The following is an 11309-nucleotide window of genomic DNA, read 5'->3' on the forward strand; positions in this document are numbered from 1 at the left end:
CGTTATTGCAAGTTAGAGGGGTAGAGCCACCATGGGATTTGGGAAAACATCTCAAAAAGAAAAATTAAGGATAAGAGTTCTACTAAATCAAATACCAATAACATGTCTACAACATTTTGCACTTATCATTACCTCCAATTTTGTTAACTTTGTTGTCATGACCAAGACAATGTCATACTAATTATATCAACTTGAGAATAATGTCTTGAGGAGACAATATTTTTATGTTGAAGATTAATCACTTTATTTTTCATCGTCATGGATATATATATATATATATATATATATATATATATATATATATATATATGTATGTATGTATGTATGTATGTATTTATGTATGTATGTATGTACATGCACATGCACATGCACATGTACACATATACACATACACATACACATACACATACACATACACATACACATACACATACACATACACATACACACACACACACACACACACACACACACACACACACACACACACACACAGAGATATATATATATATGTGTGTGTGTGTGTGTGTGTGTGTATGTATGTATGTATGTATGTATGCACATGCACATGCACATGCACATGTACACATATACATATACATATATATGTATGGTGGAAACTACATACCTATACAAATTCTCATTTAGTCTTTGAACCCATTTGATGGAATGGATTTAACAAAAAATACATATCAACAAGTGGCACAATGTTGTGCTAAGTTTGACTCATTCATTGATCCTTACCTAGTTCCATCCCACATTCATTTAAATATTTCTCCCTGCATTTGATAATTCATAACATATTTGTGATAATCTAGATTTGTTGGACAACCTATTGATGTGTTATTTGACACACCAACTTGAATGGAACAAGTTGTTGTTACTTGAAAGGGAATCACTTCTCCCAAAGTTTACATAACTAGATGTCATTATTCTTGGGTAATCTAGAGGTTGATGATAATTGTTATGTTCAAGAGGATACAATTGAAAAAGAGATTTATGATAATTATTCCATTTAAGAGGCTATAAATGAAGCTAAAGAAATGTAACACAAAGTCTTATTTCAAGTTAAACTTTGATTACCAAGTGAGATTTATAGATTTAACTTGTTCAAGATCTAATATTCTATCACATTCATTCATCATATTCACTTAGTAAAATAACAATTATAGAGACTTGCAACCAAAGGGATTCAACACTTCAAATATAAGAAGAAGCTTAAACCAGCTATAAAATTAACCAAAAAGTCATAATACTATTATAAGTTTCAATCTTTACCATTTTTTTTTGAAATTAAGAGACAAAGAAAATTAAAATGTCTATATTATCCTAATACTATTGGAATGCACTAATACCATCAGCAAACTGGGAGGGGAGGAGGGTGAATTAGTTTACTAACAATAACAACAATCAATTCAATTATAAACCTTAAACTGGAGCACAACCCAAAGAATAATATAACATGAAATAACAACACTCATAACACTAATATTTGACGTGGAAAACCCGAAAAGGGAACAACCATGGTGGGAAACCCTACCCACAATCAGATGAATACTCTGCAGTAGTATTGTGAATAATTACAATAGGGTCTACACATGTAGAAAGGCCAACAACCTAGAGTGCACTGCTCATCACAAAGGAAAGTCTCACTGACTTACAAAAACATCGAAATGCAATCCAAAAAATAATGAACTGTCGGCTAAACCCTAAACCCATAAACCCATAATTACAAAAATTACATCACATGATACCACCAGACCAATATTATGATTTACATTACATGGCATGGACCTAAATCAAGTAACCAAATAATTATATCTATTGGGTATTCTGCTAAGACCAAAATCCAACATGCTTCACTTGTCGGTAGAAACCCTCGGTGAAAGTTTAACCATATCCAAATAGGACCACCATAATAGCACACCATCCAAAGTAAAGTCACCAAACACTCGGGATATGATCAAGAAACACCTTCAGCATGAAAGAAACCAATTTCATAAATCGGACCCAAAATCCATTGACCAAGTCACCAAAACAACATATCGATAAAGCTAACCGAGAACACTAGAAGCTGATAAAGCCAAAAGCTAGCTAGGAAAGCCAAGAACAAGTCAGTAACTAGAAATACCAAACAATATAGCCAAACCATGAAACCACTAGAATATAGAAAGCATATAACCATCAGAATAAACATCCAAAACCAATTCCAAAGGTTTGATCATACCGGATTAGAAACACAACCAAAACCAAAAAGATCACCAAGACTAACCGGGATACAGTGTTGACATCAATGACAACACTTAACCAAATCCAACATATTACCAACAATATCACCCTTTGGCATTGATGGTAAAATTGAATGTGGAAAACATCCAAGTGCCAAGGAATGCCAACAATCTCCAAAACACCATCAAAAGATCTAGCAATTTTCACATGAATACCTTCTCCCCCTTTGACATCAATAACAAAGGATGGATACTAAACCAAGAATACTAAACCAAACAGTTGACTACTCCCCCTAAGTAGTAGCACCATCTTCATGAAGCCGAATTAGAAAAGTATGTCTAATAAGCTTACCAGATTGATGCATCTTTGCATCTCTAAGTATCTTTCAGAGGGTTGGTAACCCCAACTGATCTCTGAGATATTCAAAAGTGTCTTTAGGAAATGGTTTCATTAGAATATCTGCAATTTGCTCCTTAGTAGCCACATAAACCAATCCGAATTCCTTTGTTTCAACCTTTTCCTTCAAGAAATTATACCTTATAGAAATGTGCTTTGATTTGGAATGAAATACTGGATTCTTGGGCATATCAATAGCAATAGTATTATCATAGTGAATAATAGTAGGCTCATCATAACTTACCCTTATATCCTTTAACATCTGTTTCATCCATAAAATCTTAGTATAGTTGGTAGCAGTTGCAACATATTCTACTTCAGCTGTAGACAATGTAATGCATGATTGTTTCTTACTAAGCCATGAAACCAACTTATTCCTAAGAAAGAATGCACTGCCAGTAGTTCTCTTCCGATCATCCACATCTCTCACCTAATCAGAATCTGTATATGCGCATAATGTGAAGTCATCATTCTTTGGATACCATAACCCAAAGTTTGTTGTACCTGCCAAATATTCAAATATCCTCTTGACAACAATCTCATGAGTTTCTCTAGGATTTGATTGAAATCTAGAAGCAATACAAACAACATTCATTATATCATGTCTTGTTTGAGTTAGGTACATCAAACCACCAATCATTCATTTGAATCTGTTTGGGTTCACCTTAGGTGATTCATCATTCTTTGACAATTTGCAACCGGTTATCATAGGAGTACTAACAAGTTTAGAATTATCAAGTCCAAATTTCTTAAGTAAATCCTTCACATACTTAGTCTGACAAATGAAAATACCTATATCAATTTGAGTAATCTACAAACCTAAGAAAAATTTCATCTCACCAATCATAGACATTTCAAATTCATTCTTCATATAATTAGAAAATTTCATGCATAGACCGTCTTCTCCTCCAAAAATGATATCATCCACAAAGACTTCAATAATCAACATGTCATCATGCTCAATTTTGTAATATAAGTTACTATCAACATTACCTTTACTATGTTGGCAAATACACACTCCAATGAGAGATTGTAGGTGATTAAAGGTATTGTCATTGATGGCAACCTTACAATCATATGATACCGGCAGGCAGACACAGGCATCAGCACCGACAAACTCTACACCGACATACAGATTACCGGTACCGAAAAGGAAGATTACCGACACCCTGGTCGACAAGAATTTTGTATAAATATATTTGGTAATTAATTATAAAATCTTTTGTAAGCCAACTTGGCGGATTGTAACATGACTCATATAAGTATGAGATCATTGTAGATCATTTAATAGAAGGAATATGAAAAAGATGATAGCAGACCTAATATGCGAAATATTAGGATAAGGGTTTATGTATATTGCAGAGCTTAAACTGGTATTGAATTTGGCATAGTAGATGCTGATCTGAAGTAGTACAAGACATTGGATTTGTATAATCCAATTTTGTAAGTTAGTGTGACTTCTTTTGTAACTGAGCAGTGAGCTCTAGGCACTTGGCCTTCCTGCATGTGCAGGCCCCTATTGTAAATAGTAATATTCCCTTATTGGCTAGTAAGCGAATATTATGGGTCACAAATCCCACCGATTTTTTTCCCACACTGGGTTTCCTCATTAAAATATTGTGTTATGGTGTGTCTCTTATGTTGCGGTTGTTGTTCCTCTTTACTGCATTATTTTTAGTTTACCGATACACAGTTTTGAAGTGCTTTTCATGTTATAATTCAAGTAAATTTATATACCGGTCAGATACTGATTCACCCCCCCTCTCAGTATCTTTGGGAATCCTAACAATTGGTATCAGAGCTTGGTCCTCTATTTTCAAAATCCTAACAACTTGAGGAATATCTTGACATTGGTAGAGATAGAAAACTTAAGAAAGCAATTGGAAACAACTCTTTCAGACTATGATGCAGAAAAGGTGAAGAATATTAAACTTGAAGATGATCTGAAGGCTGCATAGGATATTATTGAAGGACTTCAAGAAAATTTCACTATAGAAAGGAACAAAAGAAGAGAACTTTGTGAAAAGATGCAAAATGATGAAGATGAAAAGGAAACTCTAAATGATCTGGTAAACAAGCTAAGACAAGAAAACAATACAATGAAGAACGAGATGCAAGATATGAATATGAGATTTTGTAAAGAAATTGAAGATAGGAAGAAGAATGAAGAGGACTTGGTTAAAAGACTAAATGATGCTAGAAATGAAAATACAAGACTTAGTCATGAAAATGATATGTTGAAGATAGACTTGATGCATACACAAAATGACACAAATGAACTCATGAGACAGAAAGGAATCTTGGAGAGTGAATTGGTTGTTGCAAATAAACACAAGGAAAAATTCAAGAAAAGTTCAGAGGAACTTGTTGACATGCTGAAGAATCAAAAACCTAATGGTGATACAAATGGCCTTGGCTTTGAAGTTGATGAAAGCTCTGGTACTGCAAACAATCATGGTCATAGTAAATAGGTAAGACAACCTAATGCTTACAAATTTAATGGGAAATACTTTAACTGTAACAAGTATGGTCATAGAGAAAATCAGTGTAGATCTAAAAATTATTAGAACACTAATATACCCACCGGTCAATGCTCTATGTGCAACAAAATTGGTCATAATTCAGAAAATTGCAGAATGAATGTAAGATGTTATGTTTGTGGAAGATTTGGACACTTATCTAATCAATGTAGTATACATACTAGCATAGAATATGGGAAAGCTATTCAGAAAAAACAATGCGACTTGTTATGCTTGCAAAAAAATTGGACATATTGTAAAGTTTTGTAGAAGGCATCACCAGTAAATAACAAAGGTCCTAGCTTGAAAGGTAAAGAAAAGGTTGAAGAAGTAAAGCAAGAATTCTCAAAGCAATGGATCCGAAAGTCAGATCAAAATATTGATGGAAATACTCCTCCACCGGTAGAACAGAGCATCATTCCACTAGCAGGAGACTATATCTAACTAAAGGAAAATCCTTTGGGGGTTTAGCAACAAATTGAAAAACATGCTATTATTCCCTCAGTTGATGGTGAGAAGCTGGATTACTTCCTTACCGGCAGATGAGTTAAGTTGTGACTTAATTGGCAAGCATTAAGTGTGGTAATTGGAGAAAATAACATTATAAAGCAAGTGTTTTGACTCCTTTTTCATTCACCAAGCATTCAAATCTTCATGAGCGTGAAAATTCCCGAGCGAAGGCATCCTTAGCAAAAAAGTGAAGTAGTTCATCCAAGCACTCATCCCTAAGGCAGATTGAGGTATTTATAACTATGGCTTCCTCATCCACACCTGAATTTATTGTAAAACCTACTGTGATTGAAGTAATCAAATGCCCTAGACTTGTATTCAAGCTTGTTCCCGAAATTGCGAAGAAGGATGATACCATAGGTGCATTTTCTCAAATTCCTAAGGGATTAGTATATGCTAAAGATCCTATAATATACATACATTGTCATATAGAGGAATTAGGAGATGATGAAATCAAGAACATGTATAAGACTGTGATTTGTGATGTAAATGGTAATATCAAACCGAAACACAAGGTAATAGAAACCCTAGGTTTTGCGGATATTCTGAGCATTCCTAATTTTTATGAAGATGTGATAAGAATAGTCCTAAGCATAGTCCATGGTGAATTATTTTGGTTAGATTCAATTCATAAGATCACCAAGGAAGTAGTTAGGGTAGTAACAGGCTTACCTTCCACCGGTAGCAGGCCCGATAGGACAAAAAGGATCTCAAATGACACAGTAAAGGACCTAACTAGCGCAACATTTGACAAAATGTCTCTAAGGGTAAATGATGTGAAGGACATCAATACCAGATTTGTCAGTATGATTTTAGGCTACAAGGCTACACATGCAAATAGGTTAAACTCAGTATCAAGCCTGTGTATTAAAAGTGCATATGACATGGTGAACAACAATGCAAGAATAGATGTGTGTTAATGGCTCAAAGATGAATTGATAGACAATCTAAAGAAGATCAAAGGAGATAAGAAAAGAAATTTTAGATTTGGAAATTTGCTTGTATGTTTAATGATGTACATTACTAAGCAAGTACCCAGTATTAGTAGGAGAGATTTTGGCTTTGATATACCGGTAGGAAAACAACTGTTGGATACATTAAACAACATGGGAGACAATAGAGAGAAAAATATAAATGAACATTTTTCAGGCACTAAAAGCTTGAATGAAGACTAGAATAAGGCTATCACAGGCAATTATGGATAAATATCAAAAGGAAATATGTTTTGTAATCAAGAAAGATGAAATCTGGATGGAGGCAGTTGTCCCTAGAACTATCTGGGTAACTGAAATGGGATATGAAACATATGATAACATCATTGAAACTTATGCAAAAGCCCTCCTTGAAGCACCAAAGGAACCCTCTGAGAAAGTCTTTGGCAATGCAGAAACAATTAAGAGTGGCATTTAATCTAGGAAAAGAGTTAAGAAAGTTGAACAAATAGTAAGGAAAGGCACTAGACAAGCAAAAGCAATTAAGGAAGATGTATTGAAACAAACTGGTATCAAGGAAAGTGAGCTGGAAGGACTTCAACCGAAAGCTCATCTTTCACCAGTTGCAACTTCCTCTGAGAGTGAGATACCAACGGTATTTAAAAGGGTAGAAAGGAAAAGAAAACCCTCACCCACACCCTCACCCACACCTTAGAGAACAAGACAAAAGCAACAGACAGTAAGGCCTCCAGTTAAGAAGTTGACTCGGAAGAAAAAGAAGGTAAAATAAGACATTTATCCATTGAACAAACTCTTAAGTGAAATAACAAAGGATGGAAAGTTGAAAAACATTAGCAAACTGTATAACACATTTTCCACTGATGAAAGAGAAAGCATAGAAAATAGTGTAATCTTACACTTGGACATCTCCAAAAAAATTTTGATGGAAATTGTTGAAGAAATACCCACTGATCTCTACAGAAGACTTGAAGCTAGAAGGGTAGCTATTGTTGAGCTGGATAAGAAAATAAAAAATTGAGAAATTACTTGTAGTTCACTTGGTGAACTCAGCTGAAGAGATTGATCAATTAATTAGTGAGGCCAACCAGACAGTATTCTCAACCGGTCACCGACATGTAGCACTAACGACAGGAAGAATGAAAGAAATTTCAAAAGAGACTATGAACCAATGGGACATATTCTTTGTTGAAAAAGAGAAACAAGAAGAACTCAAAAGACCCAAGACTATCAGAGTATATCAAAAGGACAAGGATAAAGGGAAAGGTAAGTAAGGTGGACCTCCTAACCTAAAAATAACAGATAAATTACCCCCACCCCCTTCTGATACTACACCGGTAGAATTAGTTGATACACAACTGACTACAGAGAGTATGGAGACTCCTCTAGAGGATACAAATCCTGAGTCCAAAATTTTGTATACCATGAATATAGATACACAACAAGTAAACATTGTGGTAGACAAAGAGACCATTGATGATAAGAAGGAAGATGTGGCTACTGAGCCACCGGTTGTAGATGTTGAGGTTAAGACTATAAATATAATCACAAATACAGAGAACCAGCAAAGGACACCACTGAGAAATCATCTAAAGCATCGGTTAATGAAACTGAAAAACAATCAGAGGTAAATATAGAGAAACCAAAAGTGCATACATAGACTACATCTGAGAAACCAATAGTTGAGAGCTCAGAGAAACCTTCTGAGACACAGATGGAGAAACCAGAACAAAAACAGGTTGAGACATAGGTTCAGACCGAGACAGTGCCACTGGCAAAAACTAAAAAGCCTAAACCTTTGCTAATAGAAATGCATACTCAAACAAATCCTCCTGAGAGAGGAAAGAAAATTTATTACCACAACCGGCAACATGGAAATCATAAAAATAGTTGGGCAGACTTCTGGTACTTCAATGACAGAGTTCAGACCAACAAATGTAATAGAAGTATTGTTGGATTCTATAAAGAAAATAACAGATTGTAATGCACAAGCCTACAAGGCTATTGATGACACCATTCCTATTCTTAAATTGATAGCAACTAAGTGCATTGTGAATAATAAAGATTCTTTAGGTCAACTAGACACATTGTCTAAATTCATCACCAGTAACATTTTGACAGTTGATCAAATCAATGAGGACACATTCCAAGAGAAAATGAATAAGGGAAAAGGAAAATTCTTTGAGGAAATAGTAAAGAAGAATAAGGAACTAATAGAAACCTTATTACTAGCACTAGGAGAAGAAATTTTGGATTTAAAGAAACTGTACAGGGATACATGCAAAACTGACATCTTGACAAAAGACATAGATTCAGAGATCAGCAAAACACAAACTAAGATTAACAATATTGCTAATAATCTAATAGGCACATCAGATTCATTTTTGGAAATAGAAAAGAAAATTGCAGATCTTGAAGAGAAAATTGAAAAGTTAGAAAAGGATAAAGAGAAAATAAAGCATAAGGCAAAGAGCTTAAAATGCAAACTAGGTCCTAAACTAGATTACCTCATTTCTTTGAGAAAATAAATTTCTGAGGCTCTGGTCCCTAGACTCAAGACACCGGAAGAGAAAATGCACATACTCATCGGTGCAGTTCAGAGAACACAAGCGGAATTAACAAATAGCAGAAGATTCAACAACAGTTTAAATTTGGTTTTGCAGATCTTTTCTAGATTGTAACCAACCGATTACAAGGATCTAGGCAGGAACCACACTCCACTGACATCGAATGACAACATTTGTCATTGATGTCAAAGGGGGAGTAGTGAGATGAGAAAAATGATTAGAACATGACATCATCAGCTCAGGGGGAGCATACATTTTTGACAACACAATTTTGGTAAGATATTTTGGTGGACTCTTTTTGGACATCATTTTGGACACTTTTTTATTTTTCTCATGAGTGTTGCCATCAATGCCAAAGGGGAGATTATTGGCAAATGCACACTCCAATGAGAAATTGTAGGTGATAGAAGGTACTGTCATTGATGGCAACCTTACAATCATATGATACCGACATGTATACACAGGCACCGACATCGATAGACTCCACACTGACATACAAATCACCGGCACCAAAAAGAAAGATTACCGACACCCTGGCTGACAAGAATTTTGTATAAATATATTTTGTAATTAATTGTAAAATATTTTGTAAGCCAACTTGGTGGATTGTAACATGACTCATATAAGTGTGAGATCATTGTAGATCATTTAATAGAAGGAATATGAAAAAGGTGATAGCAGACCTAATATGCGAAATATTGGGATAAGGGTTTATGTATATTGCAGAGCTTAAACCGGTACTGAATCTGGCATAGTAGGTGTTGATCTGAAGTAGTACAAGACATTGTATTTGTATAATCCAATTTTGTAAGTCAGTGTGACTTCTTTTGTAACTGAGCAGTGAGCTCTAGGCACTTGGCCTTCCTGCATGTGCAGGCCCCTATTGTAAACAGTAATATTCCCTTATTGGCCAGTAAGCGAATATTGTGGGTCACAAATCCCACCGAGGTTTTTCCCACACCAGGTTTCCTCATTAAAATATTGTGGTATGGTGTGTCTCTTATGTTGTGGTTGTTGTTCCTCTTTACTGCATTATTTTTAGTTTACCGGTACACAGTTTTGAAGTGCTTTTCATGTTATAATTCAAGTAAATTTATATATCGTTCAGATACTGATTCACCCCCCCTCTCAATATCTTTGGGAATCCTAACATACTAAAACCAAGCTTTGAAAGATACTTATCCAATCTAGCATACCATGCTCTAGGGGCATGTTTTAGTCCATATAAAGCTTTCTTCAATCTACAAACCATGTCCTTGTCTTCTGATAAAGAAAATTCATCAGGTTGTTCAATGTAAACTTCCTCTTCAAGATCTCCATTCATAAATGCACATTTGACATCCATCTGATATGATTTTTAGTTCTTGTGTTCAACATAAGCAAGAAAAAGTCTTACCGCTTCAATTCTAACAATTGTGGCATATGTTTCCCCATAATCAATTCCTTCTTCCTGTGAATAACTTTTGCAAACCAATCTATCCTTGTTCCTCACCACTTGACCTTCCTCATTCAAGTTGTTCCTGAAAACCCATTCAGTTCCAATAATGTTCTTGTCTTTAGGTCTAGGTACATGTTCCCATGTCTTATTCTTTTCAATCTGATCTAATTCCTCTTCCATTGCTTTTAACCAATTTTCATCCTTACTTGCTTCAATGAAAGATTCTGGTTCAATTTGAGAAATTAAACATACTGTCACAACCCTCCTTTATCACTTTTGGATTTAAATCACAATTTTATTTTATCTTTGGATAAGCTATTTAAATGATTGAGTAAATGTTATAAAAAGAATGAAAAATAATAACACACACACACACACACACACATGGAAAATATACATTATTTTTATTTATTTAATTTCCACATCCAATTATGGCACATGTTGTAGGAAGAATAAGATGCTTCTAGAGGATTCTCCACCACCTTGCATGTAACTCCCCCACTAAGTCTAATCAATTTGCATGAAGTCTAAAATTGGGAAAGAATCTCCTTTTTAATTAAATTTTCTAGATAGTGGAGTGGAGGGAATTTTCTTATAAAACTATATGCAAGTTTCAAAGAAGGGAGTTGATTATGTTTTGAAGGAAATTTTCCAAGTTTTAGAAATAGATCTTTTTGGTAGTCTCATTTTCGTTGCAGGA

This window comes from Cryptomeria japonica, chromosome 10 (assembly GCF_030272615.1).
Source record: "Cryptomeria japonica chromosome 10, Sugi_1.0, whole genome shotgun sequence".
Classification (NCBI taxonomy): Eukaryota; Viridiplantae; Streptophyta; class Pinopsida; order Cupressales; family Cupressaceae; genus Cryptomeria; species Cryptomeria japonica.